The following is a 15,034-nucleotide window of genomic DNA, read 5'->3' on the forward strand; positions in this document are numbered from 1 at the left end:
TATTCCCCTCCCCTATGACTGTTCCTGAGGAGGATTACCTCCCCCTGTATATGTTCATAGGGTATCAAGTCTCTTCTTGGTAACCTGCTGTCCTTCCTCTGAGTGCCACCAGGTCTCCCCCTCCAGGGGACAGTAAGTTTCTATTCTACTCATTCTTCTTATTAGATGAGGATACTATTTTATACATATAGATACAGAGATTCAGAGACATCCAGGTGTCTGTACAAGGTAGAAAACTTACAAAGAAAATACTGTGCAAATGTATTGACTGTGGTGGTGGGGAAACCATTTTATATAGCATCTGCTTTATTCTTTCCATAAAAATTCAGGAATGCTTTTAAGAGAAGGGAGCTGAGTTAGGATGAAAGAAGAAGCCCAAAGGAAGCCGAGTGATGTAATGACCGGATGATGTGACCCTAAACTAAAGGGGAAGGGACAGCACTGAGCAGAATTACTGCTGGAGAGAGAAAATGGAGTGCATTTCTTCCTCAGCTGAGTGGGCTGGTTCCTCCTCTCTCTCTCTCTCTCTCTCTCTCTCTCTCTCTCTCTCTCTCTCTCTGTGTGTGTGTGTGTGTGTGTGTGTGTGTGTGTGTGTGTGTACACACACACGCGGGTGTCACGGTTAGGATGTCAGATGCCAGGCAAGGTGCTCAGTTCTGTCCTTGGAAACATTCACACGTCTTTCTCTGCTTGGAAAGATCTGGACCGGGTCCTGCCAGGTGACTTCTCCTCTATTAAGTCTTGTACTTGTATATGGGTCCCATCAAAACAGTGAGGTTTGAAGCCTAGGGATTTGGGGAAGGAGGTCAGAGGAACTGCCATCTAGTTCTTTCTCTCTCTCTCTTCTGTTAAAAGAGAGAGCATAGCTCTGACCACCCCCTTTAGCCCCGCCCCTAGCCCCTCGGGTGGGCCCTGATCTTCAGCTCCCTTTAACCGCTGGGATTTAGAGCTGAGCCTCTGCAGCTGCCTTCTGACCCTGAGGGGGAGAGTGCTTCTGAGAACAAAGTCAGCGTGTTGGAAGGACAGAGCCAAGCTGAGTACGCGTGTTGTCTGGCCCCTGCCTTAGGATGTGCCTGACACTTAACCTTAGCCAGGGCTGTCCAGTCACAGGAGCAGATAAACTGGCTTAAGCGAGGCAGGGGGGTTGGATTTTCTGTCACTGATAACCACAAAGGTTCCGACTAATTTGATTGGATAGAATAAATCAATAATGCAGTCTAAGGACTACCTTGTTCTTCTGAGAATCTGCCACTGTAGGATTTTTATTAATCTTCATGCTCAGTTGAACATTCTACGTTTAAAGAACAATTAGTGACCGGTCCTACTGGGTCCTGCCCGCAATCCTAGCCCATGGGAGGTGGAGGCAGGAGGATCAGGAGTTTAAAATCATCCTCCGCTACCACAAGTTTGAGGCCATGCTGGGTGTTCATGAGAATCTAAAAAAAAAAAATTCTTATAATAAAAACTAAAAGCAATCAGTGAACTGTACATAAATGACATTTACATCAAGAGAACTTCTTCACTCGTGTGTAAATTTAGTTTTTTGATTTTTATCTTTATAACCAGGTTATTGATCTTCAGCGCCTCAGAGAACAGAGGAAATCAGAAACTAACTAATAAGCTAGTGACAACAGGATGGTGTTTCCCCATCCTGGGGCCAAGCCCACCCATCCTGAAGATGTGGGGGGGGGATGTTCTGTCTCCCCAGGACATTTATGTCTGTGTAAAGGGAGGGCACGGCTGGCAGCGGAAGTCATCTGCTCATCTGACAGTGTTGTTTCCCCTGTCACGCACTCCCAGCCCTCCACATCCAGTTACCTTCGCAGCACCTAGCACTGTAGCTCATAAAATACTTCCTGGTGTAGCCGTAGACTGACTCTCTGCTCCACTGTGATGTCCCCAAAGTAGTGATGGCCAGGTTAGTTTCAGCCTCTATTGTACAGGCAAATCCTTCTTGGGTGAATGAATGAATGAATGAATGAATGTTGGGGTTACGAGAAACGAAAGAGTCAGGTTCTATAAAAGCTATGTTTGTCTGAGCTGCTTTTTACCGTCTTAAGCTTTTTGTTGGCATTTTGTCAACTGACACCCATCCTTTCTTTCTTTCTTTTCTTTCTTTTTTTTTTTTTTCACCTGAAGGGTGCCCAGTTGCAGGAGAGGGAAGAAAGGACTTGGTGCTGTCTGGAAACTGGTTCTGTGGGTCTGTCTTCAGACACAGGACCAGGCTGTTTTGCAGAGGAGGCTGAGTCTGATTCTGGAAGGGAGCAGAGCTGCCGCCGCCGCTGCCAAGAGCGCTGCAGGGAGGGTTCTGGGTGATGGTCAAGTTCTGCTTTGGCACAAAGGAGCATTACTGCATCTAATTTGCCGTCACCTGGAGACCTTGGAGAACAACCAGCAGAGTAAAAAGTGAGACAAGGAGAGGCAGGCTCACTTTTTATTTTTATGAAAAATTTAGATAGATTCGCCTTTAATAAGAAGAGCACAGCTACACAACGCCTCACCCAGCGGCCATTCAGTAACGTACAGGAGTGTAAAACATGACGTGCTGTAGTGTTAAGTTCAGAATTGAAAGAAAACTGAAGGGGTGGAGGAGAAAGGAGTAAAAACAACAAACCATCCCAAACTTCAGGACCAAAGCCTGGCTGCCTGCTAAAGCCATGTTGATAAATGCCCCGCCCAGTGGCCTGGCTGGCTTCTCCAGTACCATGGCCTTCTCCTGGAGGCCTCCGCCCTCTGCTCTTCACTCACCCTTAACCCCATGTTTCACGCACACACTTCCTCATTGCCATCTGTCCCCTCGCCTGACAGCCTCTCTCAGTCCTTTCAATTTAAAGGGCTTTTCCTCTGGAAAGTAAGCCCAGACTCCAGAAGTGAGGGTTACCTTTCCAGGTCGTGACTCTGAGGCTAAGGCCTTCCTTCCTGCCCACCCCACCCCAGGCTATGCAATGAGCGTGGTCCTTGTATCATCTGTGGTACCTGCCTCAGGCCTTCACAGCCCAGGAAAACTTGAGGACTGCTGACCTGAAGGAAATAGGTCCAACATTGACAGGATTTCCTCTTAGAAGCAAAAATCATGTTCATTTTTTTATTCCTTTCTTTCTGATTATGTTTTTCCTTTTTTTTTTTTTTTTTTTTTTTTTTGGCATGTTTTTTGCTTTTTTGAGACGGGTTTCTTTGTGTAGCCTTGCCTATCTTGGAACTTGTGCTGTAAACCAGGCTGGCCTCGAACTCACAGAGAGCAGCCTGCCTCTGCCTCCCGAGTAGTGCTGGGATTAAAAGTGTGTGCCACTACTGCCTGGCCTTTTAAAACAAAAACAAAAACAAAACAATAAGCACATATCACATTAGGATGGAAATATCACAACATTAAACAAAAATATCTGCAGAGGCTATAGCAGTGTTTCTGTCTTTCTTCTCAGAACAGTGGGGCTTTGTGCCAGAGTTTTAGGCTTTTGGGGGTAAACAGATAGCTTGAGTAGGGTGAGGCTGGTGGGCGAGGTTGTGGCATTGTCCTATGAGCCACCCAGACTGTGTGTCACTCTCGCCCTGACAGGGCCCAGACTTCCTACTGCCTTTCCCATCAGCTTGTTCAGGGCTGCCACGGAGCAGGCACCATTCATAGATGGATTCTGGATTTCTTGGTACCAGTTCTAAAAGTAAAACAAATGAAGTTGATACAAAGATATGTGTATTTTTCACTGTTTGGGGAGTTAGAGAGTCATGGTTGGAGGAGTTCTCCTCTGCCTCAGAAACAGCAGCAGGGCTTATACACATATGATTGATTAGAGGCCATCAACCCAGAGCAGCAGTTCTCAACCTATGGGTCGCGACCCCTCTGGGGGGGTCACATATCAGACACCCTGCATATCAGATATGTACATTGTGATTCATAACAGTAGCAACATTACAGGTATGAGATAGCAATGAAATAATTTCATGGTGTGGGGGTGGGGTCACCACAACATGAGGGTCGCAGCATTAGGAAGGCTGAGAACCAGCGACCTATAAGGAAGATGTAAAGGGGCCTCAGTGTTCAGGGTCAGGACAAAAAATGATGAATACCAGAGATAAGAGAAGAAGAGAGAGAAGGAAGGAGAGGAGAAAGGAAAGAGAAAGAAGGTAGGGAATGGAGGAAGGGAGAAGAAGGGGAGGAGGAATAGAAGGGAGGAAGGTGGGGGAAGGAGAAAGGAGCCTGGAAGAAAGAAATGCAAGGAGAGAGGAGAAGAGGCAAGAGGAGGAGGGAAAGTGATAGGGAGGGGAGAACTGAAGGAGGCCGCGGAGGGAGGGAGAGAGGGAGGGAGAGAGGGAGGGGGAGAGAGAGAGGGATGGAGGGGGGAGAGATGGAAGGAGGAAGGGAGGGAGAGAGGGAGGGAGAGAGGAAGGGAGGGGGGAGAGAGGGAGGGAGAGAGGGAGGGAGGGAAAGAGGGAAGAGGGAGAGAGGGAGGGAGGGAGAGGGAAGAGGGAGAGAGGGAGGAAGGGAGGAAGGGAGGGAGGGGGAGAGAGGGAGGGAGGGAGAGGGAAGGAGAGAGGGAGGGAGGGAAAGGGAGGAGGGAGAGAGGGAGGGGGAGAGAGGGAAGGAGAGAGGGAGGGAGAAGCACAGTCTTGACCTAGGGAAGGTCCCACACAGCATCCTCCTCCCGGGATGTTGCCTTCTGTGCTGCAAACAGAAGCAACACATCAAGACTAAGCCAGGGCCTTTGAAGACGTCTGTGATGCTGGCCAGCCCTGATAGCTGAGAAGCTCAATTAGAGCGCTATGAGCACGGCCCAGTCCTGACTGCCTGGGCCAAAGCCACCGTCACCCGGGTCATAGTAAGCAAAGGAAAGAGAGGGAGGCCTAGATCTGCACTAAAGTGAGCCCCAGTAAGACTTCCTTGGCAGGGCAGGGGAGTAGCTAAGCTGGCAGGGTGTGTACCCAGCAGGAAGGAAGCCCTAATTCAGTCCCCAGCACCATGTAAGCCCAATACTTGGGAGGTGGGGGCTGGAGGACCAGAGGTTCAAGGTTATCAGCCTGGGTTACTTAAGACCCTGTCTCAAAAATAAATTCCCTTACAATTTTTTAAATTGTGTCTTGTGATGTGTGTGTGTGTGTGTGTGTGTGTGGTGTGTATGTGATGTGGTGTATGTGAGTGATATGTGTATGTGATGTGTATGTGATGTGGTGGTGGCGGCGGCGGCGGCGGGGACAGCAATGGTGTTCAAGTGTGCATGTGCTCCTAATCTCTCGCATACAGGTGGAGAGATTGGAGGAGGACAACTTTTGGGAGCTGGTTCACTTCTTCCATCCTGGGTTCCAGAAATTGAACTCAGGTCATCAGGCTTTCATGCCAAGTACTTTTATCCACTGTGCCTTCTCTCTGGCTTTAAGTTAGTTCTTAAGAGTGCTTGTGCTCAGTTACCTGAAGTACTGCCTTCTGAGCAAAGTCCTATTGCCCAATGTTGCTGGACAGAAGAAAAAAAGACAGTAAATAAAACTTTTCCTAGCTGGGCGTGAGTTCGAGGCCAGCCAGGTCTACAAAGCAAGCCCAGGACAGCCAAGGCTAACACAGAGAGACCCTGTCTCAAAAAACCAAACCAAACCAAACCAAACAAAAAAAACCCTTTTCCTACCTATTGCTACAAAATGGATTCAGAACTCTGGGTGGTGTGCAGCTACACACACACACAGAGGAACACAGACAGAGGCTCACACACACACAGGCACATGCACACTGAGACACACAGGCACACACAGGCACACACACATACTCAGAGACACATACACACACACAGACACAGAGACACATACATATAGGCTCACATAGGCACATGCACACAGGCACACACACACAGAGACACATATACATAGGTTCACACAGGCACATGTACAGACACACACACACACACACACACACACACACACAGAGGCACAAACCTCACATCATCCTACTATGTAGATCAGACACTTTGTGAAGGCTGGTTTGACTTATTTGCATACAGTGCCCAAGGCAGTGTTCTTTTTCTTTTTTGGATGAATGAATGAATGAATGAATGAATGAATGAACAAGTTCAGCTCAGGGTTCAGCAGTGAGCTGTCCTAGTTAACTTTCAACATAGCACACCCATGTCTTAAGGCCAATTCTTAAAGTCCATATTTGTAGATGCATTTGGTATGACAGGAAGCAATTAAAATAAGCCATACAGGGGAGGGAATGGTTGTCAACGCCTATTTTGATAACCAACCAACAATGTGGAAACTGCATTTTTCCCCCTGCAAATGGGCCCACACTGACAAGTGGAAGTGTAAACTTCAGCACAATGTGCAAAACCCAGAAATGGAAAAAGAAAAGAAAGAAAGAAAAGAATCACACTGGACTGGCAGTGACCTTTAATTTTCTCACTGCGAGACTTGTCCAGTCATTTCTTATTAGCTTGTCCCTTCCCTGGCAGAAAACTGTTGAAATCAGTCTCGCACTAACCCCACCCTCTTATCTGGTGCCTCCTTAAAATTCAAGCTATTATTTTTACTAATGAGCAAAATTTGGGGATATTATCCGACTCATCTGCATCTTCTCAAGAGACTGCAAATTAACAGGAGCCTCAGTCTAGACACCACAGGTGTCATTTGAATCCCGATTTAAGCTGTTTACACCTCACGCTGTTTTGTTTATCCTTCAACATCAGGTCTCCATTTAATTAAAGTTGACTTTGGTCCTGCTGGCATGCACAGCACAGAAGGTGGTTTTGCTGTATTTCATTCCACCTTTGCCTGTCTGCTCTACCCCAGCGCGCTGCGGCCCTGACCTCCAGCTCCTCACCCAAGGGCTGGAGTGGAAAACCACAGGCCAGAGCCAAGGAAGCTCCAGGGACCAGTTAGCTCTTCCAGAGCCAGCGTGCTGATCTTGCCCAGACGCTAAATCATAATCTTCATGTTTTTCGTATTTCACATTCTAGCCACAATTTCAACATCCCATCCCCGTGACATTAGGGAATGATAAATCAGCAGGCAGGACAGCTCCCCTGTACAGACTGGTACCACCACAGCTGGGTCCTGCCAACGCCCTCACTCCCAGACCCAGGGTTAACCCTTTCCCGTGCCTGCCGCTTCCTCAGCCTGCCCTGTCAGGCAGCTATTTTTAAAACCATCAAAGGCTTTTCTTGCTTTTTTTTTTTTTTTAAGGGAACTTTCTTTTCTCACCTCTCCCCTCCTCTCCTTGTTTGGCAGGCTTAAGACTTAAAAAAAAAAAAAAATCAAACCGCAGGTAATTGGAACATAGACATTTCTATTTGGGTGTACACTAGAGCCAGGCTTTGTCCCACTTCTGCACCAGGCACTATTCAGGAGGCCAACGGAGAGAAGCTTATTACAAGGTGTAGAAACATTTAATGCTGAATTATCTTATGTTGTTATATAAAACTGTCTGTATACTTTTTGTATTGATGGGCTCGTTTTACTAGTGCAGTCTAATGGCTCGGACTATATATGTGTATATGCACACATACATGTATACACACATACATGTGGATAGCCAGTGAGTGTCATACTGGGGAACGAGCTCAGCTATATCCATGCGGCTGAATGTGTTTATAGAATTATAGGCATACACTATTTTTACAACACATTTCTAACTGCTCCCACCTCCTCAATGTGTCTATTTGTTATCATTTTTCTACCCCATTCCCAGTCCCAGGTAACCACATATCCCCCTCTGTCTCTATAGTTTCCTTATCTGGGCATTTTCTACAAGTGGAATCAAAGGCTGGACGGTCCTAAGCACCTGGCTTCTTTCACTTAGCCTCATGCCTTTCAAATAAGCGCTAACTAAAGGCTTCAGCCCCTGGATGGCCAAACTGCTCCATAGTACATAGTCTCCGAGCTGAGTGCGTTGTGGAATATACATCATGGAGTTCTCATGTCATTTCAGTGTGTGCATGTATGTGTATGTGTGGTGTGTAAAATGGCATGTGGTATGTGTGTGTGTGTGTGTGCAGTATGAGATAGTGATGTGTGTGGGTGATAGATGCTCAGTTTGTCACACATTGTGTGTGTCATCTGGGTGTATGTGGTATGTGTTGTGTATGGGGATGGTATGTGTATTTTAGTGTATGTGTATACATGTAAGCTATGTCTGCAGCGTGTGGTATGTATGTAGTGTGTATGTGTTGGTGGTGTGTGAATAGTGTGTTGTGTATTATGTACGTGGTCCGTGTGCAGGGTGGTACGTGTATATGTAGCATGTGCTGTGTGGTTTGGGGACGATGTGAATATATGTAATGTGTTATTTGGGAGGGAATGTATGTAGTATGTTTTGGGGACATGGTTGTTAGTATTTTGTAGTTATCTTATTGGGGTTTCTTATGCCTTTACCTCCCTTCTCCACCCCAATCCCTTCCAATACCCCAACACCAGGTAGGAGAGAAAAGTTAGTGTGGAGAGGGGGCCCAGTCCTCTTCAGCTACTTTCTGCTGGTTAGGGTCTTCGGGTTCCTTGGGGCAAGTCCAACCTTCGTAGTCAGGATGTCTGTACCTTCTCATCAGATGGCGACAACAGCACCCAGGAGCAGCGAGTGGGGGCATCAGCAGCCTTCTTCCTCAGAGGCCCCCTCTTTCTGGGATCTGGCATTTGTTTCCTCTCAGAGTCCCCAGAATTAAACTATCTGCAGCTGCCAAAAATCATGTAATTCTCAGAGTTGCACAAGGCAAATAGTCCGCTGCTGTGGGCAATCCAAAGCAGTCACATATCCTACACCTGGGATTAAAACAAAAACATGTTTACATAACACAACTGAGTTTTTAGAGACACCAAAACTTCTGCTACAGAAGTCCTATAGTATTTTTTTTATATATATTCTCTGTGTGTTGTATATGGGATGGCGTGTCGGTGCGCATGTATTTGAGAGAGAGTGTGCGCATGCGGGCAGTTCACCTTGTAGCTTTTTGGCTGCTCTTTTCAAATTTCCATTCTGCCTTAACTTGGGATGTGACTTCTGACTGAGGCTTACAGCTGTCACAGTGCTCTAAGCTGTACTCTGAGTTACCTAGGGAGCCACACTTATTCCTAAATCATTACATTATTTTTAAGGCAGGCCATTCATTTTTGGGGGTGGGGAGTGAGTTTTTTTTCTTTGTTTGTTCTTGTTTTGTTGTTGTTGCTTTGTTTGCTTTTTCAAGACAGGGTTTCTCTGTGTAGCCCTGGCTGCTCTGGACCTCACTCTGTAGACCAGGCTGGCCTGGAACTCACAGAGATCCACCTGCCTCTGCCTCCTGAGTGCTGGGATTAAAGACATGCACCACCACTCCCAGCTCATAAATCCTTTTTTAAAAGTGTCTCTGGGTGGTGTGAACTTGGGAGCCAGGGCTGAGGAACAGCCGTGCTAGGGAAAGTGGTGCTCACGAGAGTGTGGCCTTTGTACACCTAAGAGTCACCTTACGGTTTTATGAGGTGCATCTTTCTGCTCAGCAGATCTAAGGCGAGGGCCTGGAAACCTGCTTTATAACAAACTCCTGGGAGCTCTGTTTCCATGACCACACACTGACCACACTCGGGAATGTGAAGAGATAGAGGAACTGCAAGGCTGTTTTGACCCGGCATGGGGTGAGTGTGCCACCATCTGCTTAAGGGGTCCTTAAAGCGGGAGCCCCAGACAGCAGCCTTGACACCACCAGGTAACTGGTGAGAAATTCTATTCCTTGGGTCCTGCTCTTAGACTGGAAACTCTGGGGTGGGGCCCAGTAATCCATGTGTGGTCAATTTGAGAGCCATCTACTCAGGTAGATCTCCTGGGCGTGCCTGTGTCTGTTCTTACTGCTTCTCCTCCACACACAGCCCTCTCAAAGTGACATCCACCCTTCCCCGATGCCCGCCATCCATGCGTGGGCCTGTCATGCTTTCTGTTCCTGTCTTCTCTGCGCTGCTTCTGTGTTTTGTTTTTTTGACATAGTCTCACTATGAAGCCCTGGCTGATGTTGGACCCTGTATCCTACTGCCTCTGCTCTCCTAATGCTGGGACTCCAGGGCAACATCACGGCCCCCTGGCACTGGGGTTTAACCGTCTCCAACAGTCTCCCCAGGTTTATAGCATATGCTGGTGTCTCGGGTACAAACATTGCCAGCATGACCAGTTGCACGCTGAAGGCAAAGCTGCAAAGAGACATACTTGGGAGCAGGGGACTGGCTCTAGCAGGCCAGTTCCAGCACACCGCCGTTTCTAATATCTGGCTCTCTGCCTGCTGTCTAGCTGTCTGCCCTCCTCCACGTAGAAAGATCCACATATAAAAAGGTCCTTCGTGCATTTTAAATTTGTCTTTGTGCCTGTGTGTTCAAATATGTATGTGGGGTGTATGCAGAATCTGGAGGTTAAAGCTGCCTGTGCTATTCTTTAGGTTCCAGTCCAACTCCCTGGCATGGAGCTTGCTGATTTGCTAGGCTGGCTGGCCAGAGAGCCCCCCCCCCCCCGCCCGATCTGTTTGTTTCTACTTCTTCAGCTCTGGGATTATAAGTGTGCAACACCAGGGCTGAGTTTTTAGGTAGGTTTTGTGGCTCAAAGTCAGGTCCTGGGTGCTTGCAAGGAAATCACCCTATCTACTCCCTTTTTGTGTCTTTAGTGACTAATACCCTCCTCATGCTGTGAGATGTAACGTCCACATGTACCCATGTGCACACCTGAAATTTTTTTTTTTTCAAAATGAAAACTGTGCAACCGTGAGACAGTTTCTTTGGTTTAAAAATTAAAATTTAGATCGATCATCACATTTTGGAGATCACAGATGCAATTTCTAGGACTTGGGCACAGATTAAGTTATGGTAGTGACTTCCTAAGTTAGAAGCGCTGTTTCTGTTTGATTTTGAAGTATTCCTAGGCAAGGAAGGCTCTAGCAGATGACTTCTTCTAGGGTAGGGAACCCGGAGCTCACGGGGTGTGGGGGATAGGGGAGGGGGGTGGAGAGGGGGGTGGTGGGGGGGGTGTGGGGTAGTGGTGCCTGCGGGGGGGGGCACATGGGGGCCTATTCCTAGCTCTGCCACTGACCTGGCTTATTCTTCCCTGCCCCTCCCCCCATCTCCTCGGTTAGATGGCTAACCCTGAAGAGTTTGTTAATCTCTGGCTGCTAAATTACAGTGTAGGATCCCAGGTGCTCTCCCAAACTGAGGAGACTAGATTAATCCAGGAATATTATTTTCGCCATGTGAAGAAGTGGTTTCCACCTAAAGGGTTAAGTCCCTGCCAGGCCAGAAAGCATCACCAGCCTGTCTTTGCGTGGTGGTGTCCTCCTCCTGCTGATGAATGGCCTGACACTTCCCTGATCCCGCAGCTCTTGGCTTTCAAAAATAACATTTGGTTTTGGTCATGGCAGAACCCCAGGCCCTGCTGATTTAAGGCTACACGGAATGTGACAGCAAATTTAAATACTTTCATATCTATAAGGCATAAGTCTTGAAATACAGATGTTAACATAAACAGTGCTGGCTCCCTGCTCACAATAGAGCTGTCTTTAATCATCAGTGGTTCAGTTGCCACTTATCTCTAATTCTCTCCTGGAACTTCAAGCCTTGGATTCAGCGGAGGGTTTTCTCTTTTGCTGGGATCATGGCGAGTCTGAACTGTAATTTCAAGGTTCGGATTTCAGTGGATTAACTCAGTATAAACAATTAAGAAATGGAGCCCGTTTCTTTTGCATTTCAAAGAGAGTAAGTAGTGTTGATTCTGAAGAGGTAGAATTCTACTTTGTGTTGTGTTGTGATTTTAAAACACAAATAACTGTGTCTGTGTAAGAAATCATTTGAGAAAGACTCTCCAGGAAGACTTGGATATTTCTGGCAAGTGGGAGGCAGGTGAAAGGTCAAGGGTATCTCTACCATTCATATTCAAAATATAAAGTGGGATAATTGTTCTAGAAAATACTTCAGAAAGAGATGTGCTGATAAGTCAGAGTGCTAATTAAGCAGTGCGTTTCAAGCCCAGGGTTTAGTTTACCGGCAGCTCCTCTCCTGTCTGAGTAGTTCACACTGGGCCCATCTTTTGAAGGAGCACTTCATTTGGGTTTATGGGTTTGGGCTCCAACATTACGTTAAAGGACGCGAATAAAAGATAGCTTTGAATTGAAAAAAACCATTTCGGAAAAGACTGCTGTGTTTTGATTCAAGTCTCTTTTGCAAGTCAAACCCAAGCTCTAAATGAAGGAATTAATTACTTCGCCCACAAAGCTCAGTTCCAGGCTGCTGTAACTCACTGGCTGGTGTGCCATTTGCCGGTTCTGGCTCCACTTCCAGAGCACCTTTCTTTCCTGACAATCTTTAAATCTTGCCCACCATCGCACCTGATGTGTCATCTAGAATGTTCTCATCTGTTTCCATTTTAGGAAGGCATCGCATCACCTGGAGAAGTCCACAGACATATATAATCCCGAGGCCTTTCCCCTAGAGTCTGATTCAGTGCGTTTAAGATGGGTTGAGAGAATTCTTCATTTATTTCCTTCTCTTACTTACTTTCTTTCTTTCTTTCTTTCTTCCTTTCTTCTCCCCCCCCTCCCGCACCCCCGCCCCGCACAGGGTTTCTCTGTGTAGTCTTGGCTGTCCTGGACTCACTTTGTAGACCAGGCTGTCCTCAAACTCACAGTGACCCGCCTGCCTCTGCCTCCCAAAGTGCTGGGATTAAAGGCGTGGGCCACCACTGCCTGGCGACTGGGGAAACGCCGCAGAGGATCTGTCCTAACCCTGAAAGGATGAGCAATAGGATTCAATTTAGCAGAAGGAGGCTTGTGTGGGATGGCAGGTTGAGAAGCCCTGGCTGGGAAGGAGGCAGGGGGCTGGGGAGTAGAGCTGGAGGAGCTTGTGGAGGTCCTGGCATCAGTGTGGCTGTGGTTAAGGTCCGGGAGGGCTTAAGAAAGTAGCTCTGCTTTGAACAGGAGGAGCACGAGGAGCCTGTGGGTCCGCTGGGAAGCAGGAAGTGAAGGTCAAGAACAGAGGAAGAGCCGGGCTGGATCTGATCATTAGTGGCCTTGGCAGGAGTCTGTCCTCTGAGGTGAGCCGAGCAGAGCTGGAACACCATTTTACCAGGGACGGGAAGAGAGCAGCCAATGGAAGACAGAGAGGGAGAAAGGAAGTTCTGGACAACTTTAAGGGAAGAGGAAGCAGTTGGCAGCATCACCACCACTCGAGTATGCCCTGTGCTGTGAGAAGAGCGGGTGCATGATAAGTGCTTTCTAGCTGAAACAGGAATGGCACCCTGGCTAGAGGAAGTGAGAACCGAAGTCCCTGTGTGAGCTTGGCCAGGGCAGCCCAGGTGAGGGGGAAGTGGAGAGAGCACCTGACATCACTGAACAAGGCATGGGGAGGGCATGGGAGCTGGATGGGAGGCGAGGTAGAAAGTGAAGGAGATAAAAATGACTTGGGTTTTTCCTTCTACCTGTGGCACATGGGCTTTCCGTGATGGAGCTTTTGAGAGAACCTCCCAACAGCCGGCTTGAATCTGTGTCTTCAGTTTTTCCTTTTCGAGAAACACTTCTCTTACGTAAAGCCATGATTAAGCCAAACTTTCCCTGAAATGTTGTGTGTCTGCTTTCATGACCCAAGGGGTTCCTGACCCCTTAGTGCCCAAGGCCCCCCGGGCTGGTGTCTCCTCTGGCCTGTCTCACAAGCATGTCTCAGGTAGGAGTTCTTCCTCCAGGATGAACCGACCTTCAGCCCCTCAGCTAATAAGGATTCCCACTGGGGGCCGAGCCTGCCTGACTCACCTCCTCCTTCATACTCACCCAGGCTGTCCAAAATCCAAAAGGACACAGCCGCTTTTCCCCCACAAAGCTCCCGACCTTTCTACATTCCAGACAGTTCTTCCTGACTGAGGTGGAGCTTTTGCAGCCACTGAAGGCAAAACCTGTGCACTCCTGCACCAGCCTCCCCTCCGGCCCCTCACCGTCCACAAACCTATGGAATCCACAAGAGAAACAACCCACTGTTCGCCTCCCGGAACGCCCTCTGCTCTGCTCTGCACGGTGCCATCTGCCGCCTCTGCTGCACAGTGTAGAAGCATGCCCAGCCAGCTCAGCCTCGTGTGTGGTCCAGCAACCCCTCAGAGCCCCTTTCTGCTCTTAGAGAAAGCACATCCACTTAACGCCCTTGCCCAAGTGCTAGGCACTGTGGTGGGTACTGGTATGGCAGCTTGTGTAAGCCGCCCAGCTGCAAACTAGAGGCCGTTAGCACCATTGCACAAGGAGACAACTACCTCAAAGATGAGGTGACTTCCAGGGACACCTGCCTGGGGTACGGCTGGAGATTGGACTCAATCCAGGTCCAGCCACATTTTAAGACCACCTTATTCATTAGACTGCCTCCCAGGACAAGGAAGAACTCACAGTGCAGTTTCCCTGTCTCATAGATGGGCTGGTCTAAGAAGAACGCCAACAGGAACACTATGTGAAGAGGACCTGACAGTACCTTTTGCTCTGACAGTTTTATTTAAATGATAAATCTATTAAATCACACCCCACCCAGAAAGGTTTCCCCTTAGCAGTGTCTCCTTGTGCCTTTATGTATCAGTATTTAAATAAGCAGAAATTTAAAGGCAAAGACTGCTTGCTTAGCATGCATGAAGCCCTGGGTCTCCAGCCCCACATAAACCAGATGTGATGGCACGCTATTGCAATCCCAGCACTCAGAAGGACCAGAGGTTTAAGGCCATCCTTGTCTAACATAGTTAAGTTTGAGGCTATCCTGAGCTACATGAGACTCTATCTGAGAAAAAAGAATTCTGGCTGGAAATGTGACAGGTGTGTTCATTGCCAAGCGTGTTTGGTGGGAAGTGCTAGAGCCAAGGCTGGACAACCCGAGCTTGAGACGCAGTGAAAGCTGGACAGAAAGACACTTTGAGTCAACACTGTGGGTCCTCCAGTCTCCCCTCAGCCTGGCTCGAGCTAGATCAAGAGCACACTGGCATGACACGCAGCGTCTGTGGGTGCCAAAGTGAAGGTGCACGCCAGACAGGATCGACAATGCCTCATGTCTCCTACTGGCAGCAGCCAGCCTCCTTCATGCCTGATCTGGGGGCTCTGTCTGCCAGGTA

The 15,034-nt window shown here is 48.1% G+C and overlaps 1 long non-coding RNA gene across 1 annotated transcript; it reads left to right on the plus strand.

The window, feature by feature from the left end:
• The first annotated feature begins 9,359 nt into the window (after positions 1-9,359).
• Positions 9,360-13,912, plus strand: LOC311585217. The gene is made up of 3 exons (XR_014775143.1): positions 9,360-9,573; positions 12,882-13,258; positions 13,800-13,912. It is a non-coding gene; the product is annotated as an uncharacterized lncRNA (long non-coding RNA).
• Positions 13,913-15,034: the final 1,122 nt, after the last annotated feature.

This window comes from Acomys minous, assembly GCF_964271855.1.
Source record: "Acomys minous genome assembly, chromosome: 2".
NCBI classification, from domain to species: Eukaryota; Metazoa; Chordata; class Mammalia; order Rodentia; family Muridae; genus Acomys; species Acomys minous.